Raw genomic sequence first — 22,006 nt, 5'->3', positions numbered from 1 at the left:
AGAGTGGTATTATGTTAGAGTTCATAAATGGTAGAGTTTAGACATTTAGATATAGAAAGTTAATTCATTCCGGCATAAGAGTTCATAAGTGGTAGTACTTAGGATGGATCTTTGTGGTATGGCTTTTTGAACAGGTTGGTTTTCAGTGATCTTCGGAAGTTTGTTAGGTCGTGCATTGTTTTTATGGCATTTGGTAGTGCGTTCTATAGTTTCACGCTTATGTAGAAGCAGCTAGATGCATAAGTTGATTTATATTTAATCCTTTACAACTGGGGTAGTGAAGATTCAAGAATGTGCGTGTTGACCTTTTTGTGTTCCTGGTTGGCAAGTCTATGAGGTCTGACATATAGACCGGGGCCTCACCGTGAACGATTTTATGGACCAGGGAGCAAACTTTGAACGCAATTCATTCTTTTATTGGGAGCCAATGTAGTTTTTCTCTTAGGGGTTTGGCGCTTTTGTATTTCATTTTTCCAAATATGAGTCTGGCTGCTGTGTTTTGGGCAGTTTGGAGTTTCTTAATGATTTGTTCTTTGCATCCAGCATAAATGGCATTACAGTAGTCTAGGTGGCTTAGCACCATTGATTGTACCAGGCTGCGGAATATTTCACTTGGGAAGAAAGGCTTTACTCTTTTGAGTTTCCACATTGAGTGGAACATTTTCTTTGTTGTATTTTTCACATAGTGTGAGATTTCGGTCAATTGTAACTCCGAGGATTTTCAGGCTGTCTGAAACAGGAAGGGTGTAATTTGGGGTGTTTATGGTGGTGGTTTTGTTCTTGTGTATTGTGAAGAGAGGATGAGACATTGTGTCATTTCACAGTCCGCATATATTTTAACAACCTTGAATAGTTTTGTATCATCTGCAAATTTGATCAGCTCACTCTTCCTTCCGATTTCCATACCATTTATAAATATGTTAAATAGTACTGGTCCCAGTACAGATCCCTGCGGCACTCCACAGTTCACTCTCCTCCCTCCTCCATTGAGAGAATGGACCATTTAACCCTACCCTCTGCTTTCTGTCCAATAACCAATTCCTAATCCACATCAGAACTACTACTACTACTACTATTTAGCATTTCTATAGCGCTACAAGGCATACGCAGCGCTGCACAAACATAGAAGACAGTCAGTCCCTGCTCAAAGAGCTTACAATCTAATAGACAAAAAATAAATAAAGTAAGCAAATCAAATCAATTAATGTGGACGGGAAGGAAGAGAGGAGGGTAGGTGGAGGCGAGTGGTTACAAGTGGTTACTAGTCAAAAGCAATGTTAAAGAGGTGGGCTTTCAGTCTAGATTTAAAGGTGGCCAAGGATGGGGCAAGACGTAGGGGCTCAGGAAGTTTATTCCAGGCATAGGGTGCAGCGAGACAGAAGGCGCGAAGTCTGGAGTTGGCAGTAGTGGAGAAGGGAACAGATAAGAAGGATTTATCCATGGAGCGGAGTGCACGGGAAGGGGTGTAGGGAAGGACGAGTGTGGAGAGATACTGGGGAGCAGTATCTCTCCACACTCGTCCTTCCCTACACCCCTTCCCGTGCACTCCGCTCCATGGATAAATCCTTCTTATCTGTTCCCTTCTCCACTACTGCCAACTCCAGACTTCGCGCCTTCTGTCTCGCTGCACCCTACGCCTGGAATAAACTTCCTGAGCCCCTACGTCTTGCCCCATCCTTGGCCACCTTTAAATCTAGACTGAAAGCCCACCTCTTTAACATTGCTTTTGACTAGTAACCACTTGTAACCACTCGCCTCCACCTACCCTCCTCTCTTCCTTCCTGTCCACATTAATTGAACCTTGCCTCCTATCCCATGACTCTCTAAATTTTCTCAGGAGTCTTCACGAGGAACATCATCAAAAGGTTTCTGAAAATCTAGATACACTACATCAACCGGCTCACCTTTGTCCACATGTTTATTCATGCCTCTAAAGAAATGAAGCAAACTGGTGAGGCAAGACTTCCCTCGGCTAAACCCATGCTAACACTGTCCCATTAAACCATGTTTGTCTATGTGTTTTATAATGTTATTCTTTATAATAGTTTCCACTATTCTTTATAAAGGTTTCCACAAATTCTTTGTAACAGTTTCCACAGCCATGTGGATGGGCAGCCAAGGAAGAGTAGGCCAAACACCCCAAATAGCATGCCAGGGTGGCTACTAGACATAAGGGATTGTATGCTAAACCCTTTCTGAAACTCTTGCAAAAAGGCAAGGTAGACTGGAAAGATAGCCCATTTTGAACACCAAGCCCTCCAGACTCGAGCATAAGCTGAGGACATGGAATGTTTCCAGGCTTGTAGTTGTAATCACCTTCTCCAGATAACCTTTCTTCCTCATCTGCAACCTTTCAAGAGCCAAGCTGTAAGACCAAATTTGGAAGAATCTTCCATGATTACTGGCCCCTGACAGAAGAGATCTGGGAGTAGAAGCCCAAGCGGCTTTTTCACAAGCAGCAGCATTAGATCCCTGCAATCTACGCCAATCCCAGGGCTATCAATATTGCTCATTCCAGGTAAAGAAGGATCTTGTGAAGAACTCTGCCTATCACTGGCCAAAGGGGCACAGGGAAAGGATGGAAAGTAACTCCATTTCTAGCCACTGCTGTAGAAGTGCGTTGATCCACTCTGCCAAAGAACAAAGGTGGCTTTCCACTGCACTGCAATGCCATCAGATCTATGGCTCCATTCCCCCAGCTTTCTACCAGGAGCAAAAACACTTTCAGCGGTAGCACCCATGCCCCTGAATCCAGAGGGTTTCTGCTCAGAAAGGCCACCTGTATGTTCAGCTCTCCTACAATGGGAGCCACGGAGATTATAGAATGTGATGCTCCACACACTGCATCAAAAGACATGCCTCTGCTGCAAATTGCACGCTATGAGTTCCCCTTGCCTGGTTATGTAAGCCACTGCCGTCACATTGCCCAACAGAATGCGGACAGGATGTCCCTTCAGGACATCCTGAAAGGCCGTCGGGGTTTTTTGGATGGTGCTGAGTCTCAAATGATTGAGACCTCCACTGGAGACCACAGACACTAAACATAATGCTGTCAGTAGTGAGTACCCCAGCTCAACAGGTATTTCCTGAAGGGACACCAAAATGGCTGAAGATGGCTGGAATAAAACCACCATTCCATGCTGCACTTCGCCTGAGGGAGCCACAGTAGAGCCACTGGTTATCCTGACACCGGTTGGACCATTATGACAGCAGGGAGGACTGAAAGGGCCTCATGTTTGCCCTGGCCCAAGGCACCACCCTCTAAAGTCACTGCCATAGAGAGCCCAGGACCCGATAAGGAATTGGAGAAAACTGGAAAGAAAATGGTTAAAATCTCAAACTGACAACAGGAAAAGGGTTTGGAGATCAGCCATAAATATAATTATAAATGCAAGGTCAAGCAATCAAAATTAACTTTTTATTCAGAAGTGGGACACAAACTATCTGCTTATTTTAGGAAGTTTTCATCACTTCATTGCATGTCTGATACATGGTGAGGGTGCATCTTGATCCCCTCTCACTTGAGGTAGGCTGCCACTACCACCATGGCATTAGAATAGGTCCTGGGATCCACAGACAAGTCAAAGGGCATGGCTCAAAATTGAAAGTGCTTCTACAAGACAGCAAAGCGAAGGAACCACTGGTGAGAAGGCCCAATAGGGATGTTGAGATATGCCTCCTTGAGATCCAGAGATGTGAGACATTCTCCCGGGTGGCCCACCACTATAACAGAGTACACCGTATCCATGCGGAAATGCTTGACCCACAGGGATGTTGATTCACTTTAGGCTGAGAACCAGCCAGAAAAATCCCCATTTCTCTGGTACCACAAAATAGATCAAGTAATGGCCTAGGCCCTGCTTGAGCAAAGACTTGCACAGAGACTCCAAGAAAATCTGTGATTGGGGAGGAAAATTCTAACCTGTAGCCTTCTCTGATAATGTGATTGTCTACTCTTCGTAGAAGTCTGTAAGCCAGCCTCTGACCAAACAATGAACCAGCAACTCATCACTGAGAAGAACGGGATGCTGGAGAGAACCTGTGCTTGTCTTAATTTTCATTAACTGCTTCGGTTGGTACCTTGGCCTCTGAAAAGCCAGGGCGCACCCAGGCCTATACTTCTTGGAATCCAGGGAGCCACTGGACCTTACTATCTCCCAAATCCTTAACCAACTATTTGAAGTCCTGCCCAAAAAGGAGCTTACCCCTTAAGGTCAGTCAGTTTTTCCCCTATGAATTTGCCTCCTTTAAATAAAGCATATTATGTTTCCTCTAGAAACATGAACCATAAATAAGAAATACACCTTTAGATATGCAGGTACCCGAAGTGAAAAGACACCCCCAAATCACTAATGTTGAAACACATACCAGGAAATATAGATGGAAAGCGATGGCCACAAATGCTTGTAGTCTAAGCAATAAAGTTCATCACCTTCAAGCCCTGATGTTGGAGGCAGACTTAGATGTTGTTGCAATCACAGAGACGTGGCTCAATGGCTCCCATGAATGGGATGCAAATATACCAGGCTATAATCTATTTAGGAAGGATAGAGAGGGCTGTAAAGGTGGAGGAGTAGCTCTATATGTGAGAAATGAGATCACAGCGACTGAAATGACAGGGACCTGGGGAAAGGAAGAAGCAATATGTATCACCTTAAAGGGAGATGATAGAACCTCTGTCCACGTGGGTATTGTTTACAGACCTCCAACACAATTAGAGAAATTAAAGACCTGATCGCGGATATTCAAAAGTTGGGAAAGAAGAGAGAGGTGCTGTTGCTGGGAGATTTCAATCTGCCGGATGTAGATTGGAAGGTTCCGTCTGCGAAATCGGAAAGAAGTAGAGAGATAGTGGATGCTTTCCAAAGTTCTCTGCTCAGACAAATGGTGACTGAACCCACGAGGGAGGGAGCGATGCTGGATCTGGTGCTCACAAATGGGGATAGTGTGTTAAATGTCCGAGTAGATGCACACCTGGGATGCAGTGACCAAACGGTTTGGTTTGATATGACTGCTGAAATGGAGGGCGGCCACTCTAAACTCAAAGTCCTGGATTTCAAGCGTGCTGACTTTAGTAAAATGGGGGAATGCCTGAGGAAGGATCTGATGGGCTGGGAGGACGTATGAGAAGTGGAAGGACAGTGGTCCAGGCTGAAAGAAGTAATAAATAGGGCCACAGACCTTTATGTAAAAGCAAGAGAAAAAGGAAACTGATATGGTTCTCCAAGCAAGTGGCTGAGAAAATAAAGGCTAAAGAGTTGGCGTTCCTGAAATACAGAAAAACTCAAGAGGAGGAACACGGAGAGGGATACCGGATGAAACTGAAAGAAGCCAAGAGAGAGGTACGTCTGGCGAAGGCACAAGCGGAAGAACAAATGGCTAGAAATGTAAGGAGGGGTGACAAAAATTTCTTCAGGTATATTAGTGAGAGGAGAATGACTAAAAAGGGAATTGTGAGACTAAAAGATACAGCGAACTGCTATGTAGATAATGATGAAGAAAAAGCCAATTTGCTAAATAGATACTTTTGTTCTGTTTTCACTGAAGAGAATCCTGGAGAAGGATCACGAGGGACTGGCAAAAGTACATTTGAGAATGGAGTGGATATAGCACTGTTCACGGAAGAGTGTGTGTATGAACAACTTGGAAAGCTAAAGGTGGACAAAGCCATGGGACCTGATGCGATCCACCCCAAAATATTGAGGGAGCTCAGAGAGGTTCTGGCAGGTCCTCTTAAAGAATTTTTAAATAAATCCTTGGAGACGGGAGAGGTTCTGAGGGATTGGAGAACGGCGGATGTGGTCCCGCTTCACAAAAGTGGCGATAGGGAAGAAGCTGGAAACTACAGGCCGGTAAGCCTCACCTCGGTTATTGGGAAAGTAATGGAAGCGATGCTGAAGGAAAGGATAGTGAATTTTCTGGAAACCAGTAAGTTGCAAGATCAGAGACAGCATGGTTTTTACCAGAGGGAAATCGTGCCAAACGAATCTCGTTGAATTCTTTGATTGGGTAACTGCAGAACTGAATCATCGACATGCTATAGACGTAATCTACTTAGACTTTAGCAAAGCTTTTGACATGGTTCCCCACAGGAGGCTCTTAGATAAACTCAATGGGCTGAAGATAGGTCCCGAAGTGGTGAACTGGATTAGGAGCTGGTTGACGGACAGACAGAGGGTGGTGGTAAATGGAGTTCGCTCGGAGGAGGGAAAGGTGAGTAGTGGAGTGCCTCAGGGATCGGTGCTGGGGCCGATTCTGTTCAATATATTTGTGACATTGCCGAAGGGTTAGAAGGTAAAGTTTGCCTATTTGCGGATGATACTAAGATTTGCAACAGAGTGGACACCTGGGAGGGAGTGGAAAACACGAAAAAAGATCTGCAGAAGCTAGAAGAATGGTCTAAGGTTTGGCAATTAAAATTCAATGCAAAGAAATGCAAAGTGATGCACCTAGGGAGTAGAAACCCACGAGAGACTTATGTGTTAGGCGGTGAGAGTCTGATATGTACTGAGGGGGGAGAGGGATCTTGGGGTGATAGTATCCGAGGATCTGAAGGCGACGAAAGTGTGACAAGGCGGTGGCCGTAGCGAGAAGGTTGCTAGGCTGTATAGAGAGAGGTGTGACCAGCAGAAGAAAGGAAGCGTTGATGCCCCTGTATAAGTCATTGGTGAGGCCCCACCTGGAGTATTGTGTTCAGTTTTGGACGCCGTACCTTGCTAAGGATGTAAAAAAAATTGAAGTGGTGCAAAGAAAAGCTACGAGAATGGTATGGGATTTGCGTTCCAAGACGTATGAGGAGAGACTTGCTGACCTGAACATGTATACCCTGGAGGAAAGGAGAAACAGGGGTGATATGATACAGACGTTCAAATATTTGAAAGGTATTAATCCACAAACAAATCTTTTCCGGAGATGGGAAGGCGGTAGAACGAGAGGACATGAAATGAGATTGAAGGGGGGAAGACAAAAAATGTCAGGAAGTATTTTTTCACAGAGAGAGTGGTGGATGCTTGGAATGCCCTCCCGCGGGAGGTGGTGGAGAGGAAAACAGTAACGGAATTCAAGCATGCGTGGGATATACACAAAGGAATCCTGTGCAGAAGGAATGGATCCTCAGAAGCTTAGCCAAAATTGGGTGGCGGAGCCGGTGGGGGGAAGAGGGGTTGGTGGTTGGGAGGCGAAGATAGTGGTGGGCAGACTTATACAGTCTGTGCCAGATCCGGTGGTGGGTGGCGGGACTGGTGGTTGGGAGGCGGGGAATAGTGCTGGGCAGACTTATACGGTCTGTGCCAGAGCCGGTGGTGGGAGGCGGGGCTGGTGGTTGGAAGGAGGGGATAGTGCTGGCCAGACTTATACGGTCTGTGCCCTGAAAAAGACAGGTACAAATCAAGGTAAGGTATACACATGAGTTCATCTTGTTGGGCAGACTGGATGGACCGTGCAGGTCTTTTTCTGCCGTCATCTACTATGTTACTATATTTCAGCAGTATTGGAAACTTCGCTTTCTGAAGAATCAGAGATGCTGACCGCGATTGTTTCTTTTGTTTTTGAGCAAGATTTAAATTTAGTTATGACGATATATTTCCGTAACTCACAAACATTTTCTTGCAAAAGAAGTATGGATGTTTCCAGATGTTACAAGATATACTCAGGAGAAAAGAAAGGCTTTTCTGGCTTTAAGACAGGATACTTTGTCTTTAGGTGCATCTTTCTTACTGGCCTATCCTTTCAAAACACTTGTAAAATATCTTGGGGAGAAAAAATTATTTAACTATATATTATGGACATGCCTTTATTGACTTGAAGGAGATTGTGAAGGAAATCCTCAATTAGGTTGATTCAAGCAGTAAAGAAGGAAAATTTAAGAGGTTATTGCTTGTTCTAATAATTTTATCTTTTTTCTTTATTGTATCTCCTTACATTTGTTTCCTCTCCTCTCAATGCTGTGGTCTGAGGAGTGGCCTAGTGGTTAGGGTGGTGGACTTTGGTCCTGGGGAACTGAGTTCGATTCCCGGCACAGGCAGCTCCTTTGTGACTCTGGGCAAGTCACTTAACCCTCCATTGCCTGCCGCATTGAGCCTGCCATGAGTGGGAAAGCGCGGGGTACAAATGTAACAAAAAAAAATTTATTTCCTTTTGTTCTTAATTGAGAAATGCCTTGTATTGAATATCTGTGTTTCTGTTGCAAGTGTGTAATAGTTGAAAATACTACTACTACTTAACATTTCTAGAGCGCTACTAGGGTTACGCAGCGCTGTACAGTTTAACAAAGAAGGACAGTCCCTGCTCAAAGAAGCTTACAATCTAAAGGACGAAACGTCAAGTTGGGGCAGTCTAGATTTCCTGAATAGTGGTATAGTGGTTAGGTGCCAAAGGCGACATTGAAGAGGTGGGCTTTGAGCAAGGATTTGAAGATGGGCAGGGAGGGGGCCTGGCATATGGGCTCAGGGAGTTTATTCCAAGCATGGGGTGAGGCAAGGCAGAAAGGGCTGAGCCTGGAGTTGGCAGTGGTGGAGAAGGGTACTGAAAGGAGTGATTTGTCTTGAGAGCGGAGGTTACGGGTAGGAACGTAAGGGGAGATGAGGGTAGAGAGGTAAGGAGGGGCTGCAGATTGGGTGCATTTGTAGGTTAGCAGGAGAAGCTTGAACTGTATGCGGTACCTGATCGGAAGCCAGTGAAGTGACTTGAGGAGAGGGGTGATATGAGCATATCGGTCCAGGCGGTAGATAAGACCTGCAGCAGAGTTCTGAATGGATTGAAGGGGGGTTAGATGGCTAAGTGAGAGGCCAGTGACTAGTAGGTTGCAGTAGTCAAGGTGAGAGGTAATGAGAGAGTGGATGAGAGTTCGGGTGGTGTGCTCAGAGAGGAAAGGGCGAATTTTGTTATAGAGGAAAAAGCGACAGGTCCTGGTTATTTGCTGGATATGCGCAGAGGAGAGGGAGGAGTCTAAGATGACTCCGAGGTTGCGGGCAGATCAGACGGGGAGGATGAGGGTGTCAACTGAGATAGAGAGTGGCGGGAGAGGAGAAGTGGGGTTGGGTGGGAAGACAAGAAGCTCGGTCTTGGCCATGTTCAGTTTCAGGTGGCGGTTGGACATCCAGGCAGCAATATCGGACAGGCAGGCCGATACTTTGTCCTGGGTTTCCGCAGTGATGTCTGGTGTAGAGATATAAAGCTGGGTGTCAGCATAAAGATGATATTGGAAACCATGGGATGAGATCAGAGAGCCCAGGGAACAGGTGTAGATTGAAAAAAAAAAAGGGGTCCAAGGACAGATCCCTGAGGAACTCCAACAGAGAGCGGGATGGGGGTGGAGGAAGAACCATGACAATGAAGGTACGGTGGGAGAGATAAGAGGAGAACCAGGAGAGGACCGAGCCCTGGAACCCAAGTGAGAACAGTGTGGCAAGAAGTAAATTGTGATTGACAGTGTCAAAAGCGGCAGAAAGGTCGAGGATGAGGATGGAATAGTGGCCTTTGGATTTGACAAGAAAGAGATCATTGCAGACTTTAGATAGCGCTGTTTCTGTGGAGTGTAAGGGGCGAAAGCCAGATTGAAGCGGATCGAGGATGGCATGAGAGGAGAGAAAATCAAGGCAACGGCTGTGAATGGCACGTTCAAGTAACTTGGAGAGGAAGGGTAGGAGGGAAATGGGGCGGTAGTTGGAGGGACAGGTAGGGTCAAGTGATGTCATTAAATAAATAAAACACTTCAACAAGAAAGCCTGAATGGAGAATGAGCACAAACTCAGGTGAGAAAGGCTCCTGGGAGCCCATGCCAAGTGAACTAACTGGCTGCATCCCTTAATCGATCCCTGAGAAGGAAGCTTGAGCAGAAACCAAAAAAGAATGAGCTTCTGCCCTGCAGGAATCTAAAATGGCCACTGAGGCTGCCAACACTGAAGGTTATGAAACAGTATCCTGAGGAGACCTCAACGTGCTCAATCTTGTGCAGGAATCACTGGAGCCTGCCATTAGCAGCAAGAATTCTAGTCCCAAAATTCACCCTGAAGTCTGACTAGGCGCCCCCGAATCAATCCCAGCTCCAGAAGCAACTGTATTCAAAGTCCCAAAGTAACAGAAACAGAAAGCAAACCGTGAACAAACCCAATGGTAATTAAAAACTTAAAGGTATACTCACCCCAATGAAGTGTTATTTCTGAATCTGATAAACTTGATCTCTGAGAAAATATGGTGAATGACTCAACCCCCTCCTATACTGCAGCTGCTCACCACAGGATACTGAGTGAAGGTAAACACCTTCAACTCCCTTTGCCTTTATTTATTTATTTTTTGGAGTCTATGAGGAAGGAGAAGACTGTGGTGGGAGGGGGAAGGACCTGGGTTCACCTGAGTCAGAGAAGCAGGACAGGAGTCACTTCCAGACAAAGACCACAAGCCACTGGGCAACTGTCTGTCTACCACCTGTTGAGATAGAGGAAAATACTGTTTGACCAGGCTGCTCACCATCCTATAATCAGAGTTCAGTATTTGTCCTCTATCTCCACCTGCTGGTAGATGGTCATAACCCAATTGTATCTGGATTCATCTGCTTGATAAGGAAACACTGTTTGAGGCATATTTTAAAAAGTGGAAAGCACCAGTTATGTTTGTCTTGCACAAGTAAGAATCCTGCTACATGCATAAAGTGGGCAAAAATATGGCAAAAGTTTCTTATGAAAATTTCAGCTCACCTACCATATTTCACTCAATTGGTTCTTTGGAAAGAAAAGGCTGAATGACAACTATGCCAGGAGAACAGGTCATGCAGGAGCAGAAGCCTTCCAACCCGCTTCCCTGCTTTATCATCATTTTCCATGTTTACTTCAACTTTTGAGTGACTGCTCTTTAAAAAGTATGCAAAACAAAGATCTAAATAGAAAGACAGCTTAGTATCACAAGTTTTTGAGAACACAGAAGCGACTTTCTACAGATAAGTAAACACAAGATTAGCTGCTTCTGAATCTGTAGTATTAGTTGGACACTTGACTTACAGTACAACAGCAAGGAGAAATTAGGTCTTACCTCATAATTTTCTTTCCATTAGTCCTTTCCACTATTCCAGAATCTGTGGGATAGTTGTGTCCCATCAATCAGCAGGTGGAGATCGAGAACTGAAAACTCAGCTGAGATCTCTTTTGGCATCCAGTCCAGCTCCTCAGTATTTACATAGACAAGCAGTAAGGAGAAACTCAGAATAAACACAACCACCTTAAACAACTCGCTAACCTAACACTAACCAGATGAGCAAACATGTGGATCTTTCTCATCTCTGGACAACTTGTAGGGAACAAGAGATATGCAGGAAGCACAATGCAAGGTGACAGTTATTTGACCCATTACATTGCACTGACTAAACACCTCAGAAACCTCAGGCAGGCCTCTGGACTAATAGAAAGAAAATTATCAGGTAACACCTAATTTCTTCTTCCATTACACAGCTTTCCACTATTCCAGAACTTGTGGAAATCCCAAGAGTGGGTGAGATCCTGGTGCAGCTGCCGAGGATTGAAGCCTCAAAACTGGATTTGAAGCATGCTACAACATCCACCTGTAGTGCTTGGCAAAGGCATGCAGCGTCGACGAATTGTGAACATTGGCCACAGTCTCCGTCCAGGATGCCACTAAAGCTTGTAGAATAAGCCTGCAAGGCCTGCTTCCTCAGAAGCAAATAAGCAGACATGATAGTCTCCTTTAGCTATCTCTCCGCCCAGGATGTCACTAAGCCTCATAGAATAAGCACACAAGGCCCAAGGGGCCTGCTTCCCTACTAGCAAATGAGACAAGATAGTCTCCTTTAGCTATCTAGCAATTAAGGGCTTTGAAGTCATGAGACCAAGCCTCTGCTTACCAAAAAGCAAAGTCTGTCCAACTTGCAAAATTCATATGTGACTTCCAGATATCTAATATAGATTCTACACACATGGAGAAGCTTCAAGGAAGAACACCAAGCCTCTTTGTCCTCTCTGCAAGAGGACAGAAGCTCCACAGATTGGCTGAGATGAAATGCTGATACCACTTTCGGAAGAAAGGAAGGAACCATGCACAGAGACTCCCGCTTCTGAAAAGCAGAGAAAGGGATCCTGGATGAGAGCCTGAAGCTCCGAAACATTAAGTGCTGATGCAACAGACACCAAGAACGCTGTTTTTAAGCGTAAGATCTTTCAAAGAGATCTTCTGGAATGGCTCAAAAGGAGGTTTCTGAAGAGCTTGAAAGACTAAATTAAGGTTCCACTCTAGACATGGCATACAGAAAGGGAGGCTGCAAGCAGCATTGTTCCCCACTAGAATCAAACAATATTGAGTGAGTTGCAAGAGACTTCTTCTGTAGTCGGCCCCTCAAACAGGCCAAAACCACAACCTGAACTTTTAGGAAACCCTATGCCATTCCTTTCTGTATACCTCCCTAGATGTACATGATCTGAGCAGAGGAGGGAGAAAGACCATGCTCAGAAAACTCAAACAGCCTCCACACCCATGCATAAGCGTTTCTGAGCTTGAAGCAAGGTAGTAATGACCAGATCAGAATCACCTTTTCATGTAAATCGAGCCCTTTTCAATGGCCAAGCAGTAAGGTCAGAAGGGCATGGATCCTCCATTAGGACCAGACCTTGCTTCGGTAGGTCATGCACCTGCGAAAGAGGCTTCCCGTCCAGCAGTGGAATCAGGTCCATGTACCACAGCCTCCATGGACAATCCGAGCTATGAGAATTATTCGATCCTGGTGCAATGCAATCCTTCAATTCTGGTTGCCGCATCTCAAAAAAGATATAGTGGAATTAGAAAAGGTGCAGAGAAGGGCGACGAAAATTATGTTTAAATGATTTTTATTAGTTTTGAAGACATATAAATTCAACATTATGCAACATACTACCAACATTATAAGTCTCTGCATTTAACAACTAATTTCAACCCTTTAATCTTCCTTACCTCCCACCTCCCTCCCACCTCCCCCCTTCCTAGCTAATCCATTACCCACCCTCTCCCTTCCCCCCTTTCCCTTTGGAGGTAACTCAGTCTTTTAACCTGTTAATCCAGTCCTTACTTTACTTTTCACATATTCAGTAAATGGCCTCGTGCTCTAGTGTCCAAAAAGGGGCCCCATCTGCGAAAGAATCGTTTCTCTCTGACGGGGGGTTGTCGTTTTGCTTCCAACCTTTCGTATCTCAGTAGCTGTATCATCTCCCCTCTCCAAGCCTGAAGCAAGGGAGGCTTTGTGGACAACCAAGATTTTAAAATGTTTGATTTTGCCACAATTATAGCTCTGATCGAGAATTCACGCATGCCCTGCGGGATTGGTTTAGGAATGTGCAATTTTCCAAACAGCATCTCCGGGTTGGGTTGCCAACCAGCCTGCCAAGCAAATGAAATCCATTTCAGAAGTTTGTCCCAGAAAGTGCGTATTTGCGGGCAGACCCAGAACATATGTCCAAGAGTGGCTCCTACAGCCCCGCATTTTGGGCATGCCCCATCTGGGGATAAGCCCATATGAAAGGCCCGCCTTGGCGGTATATATGCTCTGAGCGCTACCTTGTACTGCATCTCCCAATGTTTTGAGGATTGGGTTATTTGCCTCAGTCCCAAAATATGTTCCTTTAGTGTTGCAGCTTTTATAGTTACACCCAGCTCCACACTCCATGCCTCTGCCAGCTTTCCAGCGTCAAGCTCTGTATTTGCATCTTTAAGGTGTCTATGATGAAATTTCAGAGGAACCTTCTGCTGGGATCTGATGGAAAATGCCTCCGCCAACTCCTCCTGGACATCCTCTGTCAAATCGTCCCATGGTAACCCGGTGATATAGTGTTTCAATTGATAATAGTAGAAAATGTCCGATGGTAATAATTGGTATCTGTTTTTTAATTCCCCAAAGGGCTGAATCTTTCCTTCCGCTGTCAACGCCTGTGCCAAAAAAATTAATCCCTGCGTTTTCCATCTCCGGTAAGCGCTATGTAGCTGCCCTGGTGGAAAGTCCAAATTCCCACATATGGGCAGGTACGGTGTCGTCTTTGCGGAGAAGTGGTGTAGTCTGCAAACCCAACTCCAAACCGCTCGTGCTGATGTGAAGATTCCTGTGTCCACAAACTCCGTATTTATTATCGCTTTTGGGGCATGCAGCATATATCCAGGGTGTATTTGCTGTAGCGCTGCGGTTTCTATTGCTGTAGCTGAAAAGTAGCTCGTTCCTCTGAGCCAGTCATTTATGTGGCGCATACCGCTCGCTATTGTTAAATGTCTAATGTTCAAAAGTCCCAGGCCCCCATATTCCACCGGGGTATGAAGTATCCATAACGGTATTCGTGCCTTTTTCCCCCGCCAGAGGAAACGTTGGATGGCTTTAGTCCATTTCTTTTCCACTGAAGTTGTTAAGAATAGCGGAAGTACCTGAAAAACATATAACCACCTAGGCACTATCATCATATTAATTATAGCAATACGGCCCAACAGAGAAAGTGGGTAGTCATGCCACAGTTGCAATCTTGTACATGTGTCCCTCATCAATTTAGAAACATTTAGGTGGTACAATTGTGTTAAATCTTTTGGTATACGGACCCCCAGATACCGAATCTCACTATCCACCCAATTCACCTTAAGTTGCCTGGAAATATGAGTCCCTTCCCCATGCACCATCATGGCTGTTGACTTTGCAAGGTTAAGAGTGAACCCCGAGAGTTGGCTATACCTCTCAATTATATTTAATAATAACGGAAGTGCTTCCTTGGGGTTAGTAGTCAAAATTAGCAAGTCATCAGCAAATGCCAACACTTTAATCTCGTTGACTCCTATCTTAGCCCCTTGTATTGCCCTTTCCAATTTTATTGCTCTGATCAAGGGTTCCAACGCTATGATAAATAATAGGGGCGACAAAGGGCATCCCTGACGTGTCCCCCTGCATATCTGAAAATTCTCACTTTTCACTCCATTAAGAAGGATCGCGGCTGAGGGCTCTGTGTATAATGCAGTGATAGCCTCATAAAACCAGCCATGAAAGCCCATATAGCGCATCGTATCAAACATGAATTCCCAGTCCACTTTATCGAATGCCTTTTCGGCATCAAGGCTCAGAAGGAGTGCTGGTACTTCCTCATGTCTGCTACGGGCCATTCCCAAGAGCAACTTACGGACATTCCCTCCTGCTTGTCTGTTACGCACAAACCCCGTCTGGTCTTCCCCGATTAGCCCCGGCAGAATTTTTGCTAATCTATCAGCCAATATCTTTGCCAAAATTTTGTTATCCACATTAAGTAGTGATATTGGCCGATAGCCCTCAGCTTGGTCTTCGGGCTTGCCCGGTTTCGGTAACAGAGTTATAAGCGCTGAATTTGCGTAAAGCGGAAACCTCCGAGCCTCCACCACCGTATCATAGTATGCCCCAAGGACGCCCAGGGAAGTCTCGGGCAATAATTTGTAGAACTCCCCCGAGAAGCCATCAGGGCCCGGTGCAGAGGAGAGCGCCAATCCTCTAACCACTCTTTGGAGTTCCTGGCCCTGGATAGGTTCATTTAGCTGTCTTATTTCTTGATCCTGCAAGCGCGGAACACCTAGCCTCCCCAAATAGTTATCCAAAGACTGTTCTCTAATCGTTTGTTGTTTCTGATATAGCTTAGAATAAAATTGCATGAATATCTGTCTGATGTCCTCATTTTTGGTCCGTAGCGCCCCCTGTCTCTCACAGCTGTGACCACTCGGTGGGGCTTCCAATTCGTTACTAACTTTGCTAATAAGGGGCCTGCTCTGTTCCCATATCTATGCAATCTGTATTTTTGATAAAACATCGCTCTAGTGGTTTTCTCATGCAAGTATGAGTTAAGGCCTACTTGTATTGTCTTATAATGTTCCCATGTCCTTTTATTTGGGTTAGCCGCATACTGTCTTTTTGCCCTCTGTGCCTGTTTTTCCAGTTGTACTATAGCCCTAGCTATCTTTTTATTCCGTGCCGTCACATATGCTATAACATCCCCTCTAAGGACCGCTTTCGCTGCCATCCAATATAAATTGGGATTGTCTAAATGTTGGCTATTGAATTTGGCATAATCTTCCCATTTTGTTACAATGAATTGCGCAAAGTCTTTATTCCCATAGAGATACCCTGGGAATCTCCATCCCAGGTTAGTTTGAAAATAGCTAGGCGCCTCCATATCCACCCACACCATGCTGTGATCTGATATCTCCTCAGGGCCTATTTCTGCCTGCAAGACAGCCGGGAACAGCTCTCTGCTTACCATAATGTAATCTATTCTGGAGAGAGTCCCATGTGCTCGTGACAAGTGGGTGAACTCTTTCTCACCTGGGTGCATTGTTCTCCAAGTATCCAGCACCCCCAAGGTGTTCATAAACACTTTTAGCGCCTTTGCCTTACTTCCTCCCCATGTATCCCCTTTAGGAGTTGAGCAGTCTTGTGTTGGGTCCACCACTAAATTGAAGTCACCCAGTACTATCAGCGGGCACTGCAGCTTGGCGCATTGACGTATTAATGTTTGGTAAAATGTAGATTCATATATATTGGGGCCATAGACACCCAGCAACGCCATTTCCTTCCCCTGTAGCCACAATTTTATTAAAACATATCTTCCCTGTTCGTCCTTTGATATTAGTTCTGCCTTAGCAGCCACGCTCCTCTTGAGGAGGACCGCTACCCCTCGCCTCCTTCCATCTGCCGAGGCTGAGAATACTTCCCCCACCCAAGACCTCTTTAATTTCGTGTGTTCTGCCTCTGAAAGTCGAGTTTCTTGTAAACAAGCGATATCTGCTTCATGTCGCCGCAATGCCGCTAGAATTTTTGCCCGCTTTACTGGCGACGTAATCCCTCCCACATTCCATGAAATGAAACGTGTTTTCCTAATATGTGTCATACCTTATGTGTAACGTACCCCAGTAACCAATCCCATCGTTAATCTTCTCCCCAGGGGACCCAGCCTCCCCCCAGTGAGTTGTATAAATAATCATTCTGATGTTAACAGCTCTTCTCCACATCCTATGCAACCGTGGCCTTATCCTCACTCTCTGGAGCACATGACATTCCTCATTGACCTCCTTGTTCCCTTTCCCATGTTTAACCCTACCCCCCTTATCTAACTCCCAACCCCCCTCCCTTCCTCCCCCCCCATCCCTATTCCCCAATACCCAATCTTGCTCCCCAATCATTCTGTGAACAAACACAGAATGTTCTCTCCCGTTAGAGGCAAGAGGCCCTCGCTCCCAGCGCTCCCTGTAACATCTCAAGTAACAACCACCACTCTGTAATATGACCACAAAGTTTCACATAACAGTGCACAACAGTTAACATGCATCTACTCAGCCTTCCACTGCATGCCCTTTGTCTGCGAGGAAAGATTTAGCTGCAGCCACAGTTTGAAAATGATGCCACTTGTCCTGAAACAAAATCTTAAGGCGGGCTGGATACATCAAGGCAAATTTTAAATGATTTGTAATTAACCAGGAGCATAATGGGTGAAATCCTCTCCGCTGTTCCTGAACAGACTGAGAGTAGTCTTGGAAAATCAATATCTTGTGCCCTTCATACTCAAGTTCTGTTCTCTTGAGGCGAAATCCTTGCATTATTTCCACTTTGTGTTTAAAATTAAGTATCTTCGCCACAATCACCCTGGGGCGGTTTTTAGAGTCATCTTTGCGGCCCACGCGGTGCGCCCGTTCCACCACTAGAGGGTTTCCAGAATCCGTTACTGCTAACTCTTTTGCCAGCCATGCCTCCAGCCACGTTTCCAAGTTCTTCTCTGGAACCTTCTCCGGAATGCCCACGATTCTTATATTGTTTCTCCTGGATCTATTTTCCAGGTCTTCCAGTTTCTGGGCTTGCTCTGCTAATTGTTTTTTTAACAAAGCTAAATCTGGGGTCTGTAATTGGGTTTCGTCCTCCATAGACGAAACTCTTGCTTCTAAATCTCCAGTTCTTTTCCCCAAGCCATCCAATCTTGCCTGAAAAGACTCCAATTGTTCCGAAAGCGTGTTCCAGCGCGGATCCATGGCTTTTATTACTGCCGCCGTTATTTGTTCTAACTGCGCATCTGTAAATATAGGAGTTGGTGCCGCGACCGCGATCGCGTCCGCCATTTTGGACTCGCTTCCCCCCGCTTTAGTTTTTTCTTTTTTTGATGATTTCTGTGCCATTTCCGTCGGCGATTTGTGGAGGAACTTGTCCATACAGTGTGTGCACTGTGCGCTATCGTGGTAGGCGGTTGTTTTAGGTTAATTCCACATAAATGTTAGCGCTCAACAGCGAGGGACCTCAGAGCCGAGTTGAACTGCTGCCGACCCGCTCACCGCATCACCGGAAGTCAAGGGCGACGAAAATTATAAAGGGGATGGGATGACTTCCCTATGAAGAAAGGCTAAAGCGGCTAGGGCTCTTCAGCTTGGAGAAAAGGCGGCTGAGGGGAGATAGGATAGAGGTCTATAAAATAATGAGTGAACGGGTAGATGTGAAGCGTCTGCTCACGCTTTCCAAAAATACTAGGACTAGGGGGCATGCGATGAAGCTACAATGTAGTAAATTTAAAATGAATCGGAGAAAAGTTTTCTTCACTCAACGTGTAATTAAACTCTGGAATTCATTGCCAGAGAATGTGGTAAAGGCGGGTAGCTTAGCAGCGTTTAAAAAGGGGTTGGCCGGTTTCCTAAAGGAAAAGTCCATAGACCGTTATTAAATGGACTGGGGAAAATCCACTATTTCTGGGATAAGCAGTATAAAATGTTTTGTACATTTTTGGGATCTTGCCAGATATTTGTGACCTGGATTGGCCACTGTTGGAAACAGGATGCTGGGCTCGATGGACCTTTGGTCTTTCCCAGTATGGCAATACTTATGTACTTTTCAACATGCGGCTTACCGTGGGCCTCGAGCCCGGTTCTTTCCGACAGTTGAATAACTTGGGAACTTTGGCATTCCTTTTCATCAACATCAAGTCCAGAAGCAGAGAACCCCATTGGTCCACTATCAGTTGAAAACCATGGCTGGCTAGTTCCCATTCTCCCAAGGAGTGCCTGAGAACATTCACTTCCACATTCAAGGGACCTAGCAATGTGAGGTGCCGACAAGCAGAGATTTTTGTCTGCCCAACTCATAAGGGAGGCCACCTCTATCACACAGCTGTGGGTCCCGCCGTGCTTGCTGATATAAGCTACTGCCATTGCACTGTCGGAGAAAACTCAGACTGGGGCCCCTTCCAGAAAGTAAAGTAAAGTCGCGTAAGGCATTCCGCATTGCCCTGAGCTCTAAGTGATTTATCAACAACAGAGACTCCTGTTTTGTCCAGGTGCCATGTGCCAAAAGGAACTTGTAATGAGCTCCTCAACCTAACTTGCTGGCATCTGTCGTCACCATCTCCCATTGTGTTATCGGAAAAGGAGCTCTGATGGTCAAATTTCTGGGCAACCACCACCATTGCATACTCAGTCTGGCAACCAGCTTCCAAGGAAGATGAGGTTCTACTTCTGTGACACCGGTGACCAGCATTGAGAAGAGACTCCTGTAATGGGTGCACGTGAGCCCTTGCCCATGGCACCACTTCCATCACCGCCGTCATCGACTCTAGAACCTGGACATAGTCCCAGACTCTGGGCCTGCTTTCTGTTGAACCAACTTTGACCTCCTGTAAGGAAGATCCTCTCTCCCTTGCTGTAGAACACCCAGATAGTCTATTGTCTGTGATGAAGTTAGTCTGCTCTTCTCAAAATTGATCTCTCAACCCAATGACTGAAAAAGATGAACAACTCTATCCGTCAACACGTGAGTGAGCCAGCGGTCGAAATATGGATGAACTCTACATGACACCGAAGGAAGGCTGCCACCACCACCATAACCTTGGTAAACGTTCTTGGTGATGTGGCGAGAGCAAAGAGCAAAGCCCTGAACTGACAGCGATGGCCTAGCAATGCAAAAATAGAAACCTGTGATACAGCGGCTATATGGATATATGCAAGTAAGTCGCCTTGAGATCACAAGCAGTGAGAAATTCTCCCGCTTGAACCGAGGCTATGACTGCTCTTAGTTTTTCCATGCGAAAACAGGACACTCGGAGGCAATGTGTTTAGACCTTTCAGATCTAAGACCAGACTAAAGGTGCCTTCCTTCTTTGGGATAATGCAGTGTATACACCATCTTCCTTCTTCGGGATAATGCAGTAGATGGAATATCTGCCGTATCCCCGTTCAGCCTGGAGAACTGCAACAATGTCCCAGAGCACCATTAAGGAATCTACAGTGGCCTGATCCTCAACTGCCTTGGTTCCCTTTTGACAAACAGACGTCAAGAAGAGAGGAGTGACCAGGAGGGAGAACTTGCAACCTTCTGTAAGAATATCCAGAACACACAGAACATAAGAGTAGCCATACTGGGTCAGACCAGTGGTCCATCTAGCCCAGCATCACGTTTTTGAAACTGTGGTCAAGCCAGGTCACAAGTACCTGGCAGAAACCGGCAGGTCTGACATGATTTTGGCCCACACCTCTCAAAACTCCTGAAGATGTCCTCCCACTAGAGGAAGAGAAGATTGTACCAGCCTCATATCATTGTGAAACTCAGGAGGCATTAGGCGCTCTAGCTGACTGAAATGAGGACTTTCTCTGCACAAAAGGAAGATTGGTGTGCCTGAAAGCGGGACTTTTGACCTTATTGCTGACAAGGCCAGTACCGTCTGCTGTTTCGAAACTGAAAGCTCCGGATGACCAGAGGCTTTCAGCTTATTCTCCGGTAAATGCTGTGGCTTAGTTTCCCCCAGTTTTTTCACCACGTTAGCAAAATCTTCTCCAGATAGCCACTTGCCCCGAAAGGGCAGTTTAACTAGACATGACTGACTTTGCATCCTCTACCCAATGCCACAACCAGAGTTGCCGCCATGCCGTGACAGCCAAAGACATACTGAGGGCCATAACCCATAACGTGTCAAATAACATCCCCCAAGTACGACAACCCCGCTTCCAGTTGAGCGTTATGGCGCCCATCTTGTGTTGCAGACTGCTGATGCCACTTCAGGCATGTTCTAGCCGTGAATGAGCTACACACTGTTTGAAGGTCCAAAGAGGCCACTTCAAAGGCTTATTTCAGCGAGCCTTCTAGCTTCCAACCCTGTAGGTCATTTAGAGCAATGCCCCCTTCCACTGGCAATATGTTCTAAGTCACCCCCTTAACAATGGAGTCCATCCTGAGAAATTGCAATTTCTCTTTCTCCTCCGGAACCAATAGGTAGAGGCGAGCCATGGCTCTTCTCACTCTCAGCCTTGCATCTGGTCAGCCTCATTCTGCTGTAATCAGGTCTTGAATGTCTGGATGCATAGGAAAGGCCTTAGAAGAACCTCTAAGCCAACTCACCACTGAAGATGGAACTGACACCAAAGCATAAGGCTCCTCAATGGAAAGCACCTCTAATGCCTCAGAAATAAGAGTACTGAGTTCATCTTAATAAAACCTCAGTACTTTAGGGTTATCCCCCCTCCTCAGGAGGGAGCTCTCCATCCTCTAACAGCTCCTTCAATGAGGGCTCCTCTGAATAAGACCAAGGCCAAACCAGAAAAGAAGGGAGAAGCAGAGATACACATCCAGGAGTGGACAGATGAGGCTAAATGAGATCTCTTAGGAACCAGAGGGGCAGCAGGTCAAGAAACTGAAGCACCTTGCAGCAACTTGGGCTGTCCCTGCTTCAGTAAATAGGCCTGGTGTAAGAACAATATAATCTCTTAAGACAACAAAGAGCCCAAATGCAACTGAATGCTCTGTTGGGCTCTGAGGTTGATCAAACAGAGGCTGTTCCTTACTGCCAGTGGGCCCCAACAAAATAGCGCCCATTACTGCATGAAACTGTGAACCAGCCCTGCCGGAGAGCCCGAAGTTCCTGGCATATTCGTAAACTGTGCCAAATCCCAAGATGTGCTGCTGCTGTTTCCCCCCACATCCTGCACGCACTGCAACACCCTGACACCGGCTGTTGGATCCCACAGCGGGAAAACCAATTAACTGCCTCTGCAGAAGTTGCCATTCACCCCAACTGGCAAA

Source organism: Microcaecilia unicolor, chromosome 13 (genome assembly GCF_901765095.1).
Source record: "Microcaecilia unicolor chromosome 13, aMicUni1.1, whole genome shotgun sequence".
NCBI lineage: Eukaryota > Metazoa > Chordata > Amphibia > Gymnophiona > Siphonopidae > Microcaecilia > Microcaecilia unicolor.
This window is presented reverse-complemented; position numbering follows the sequence as displayed.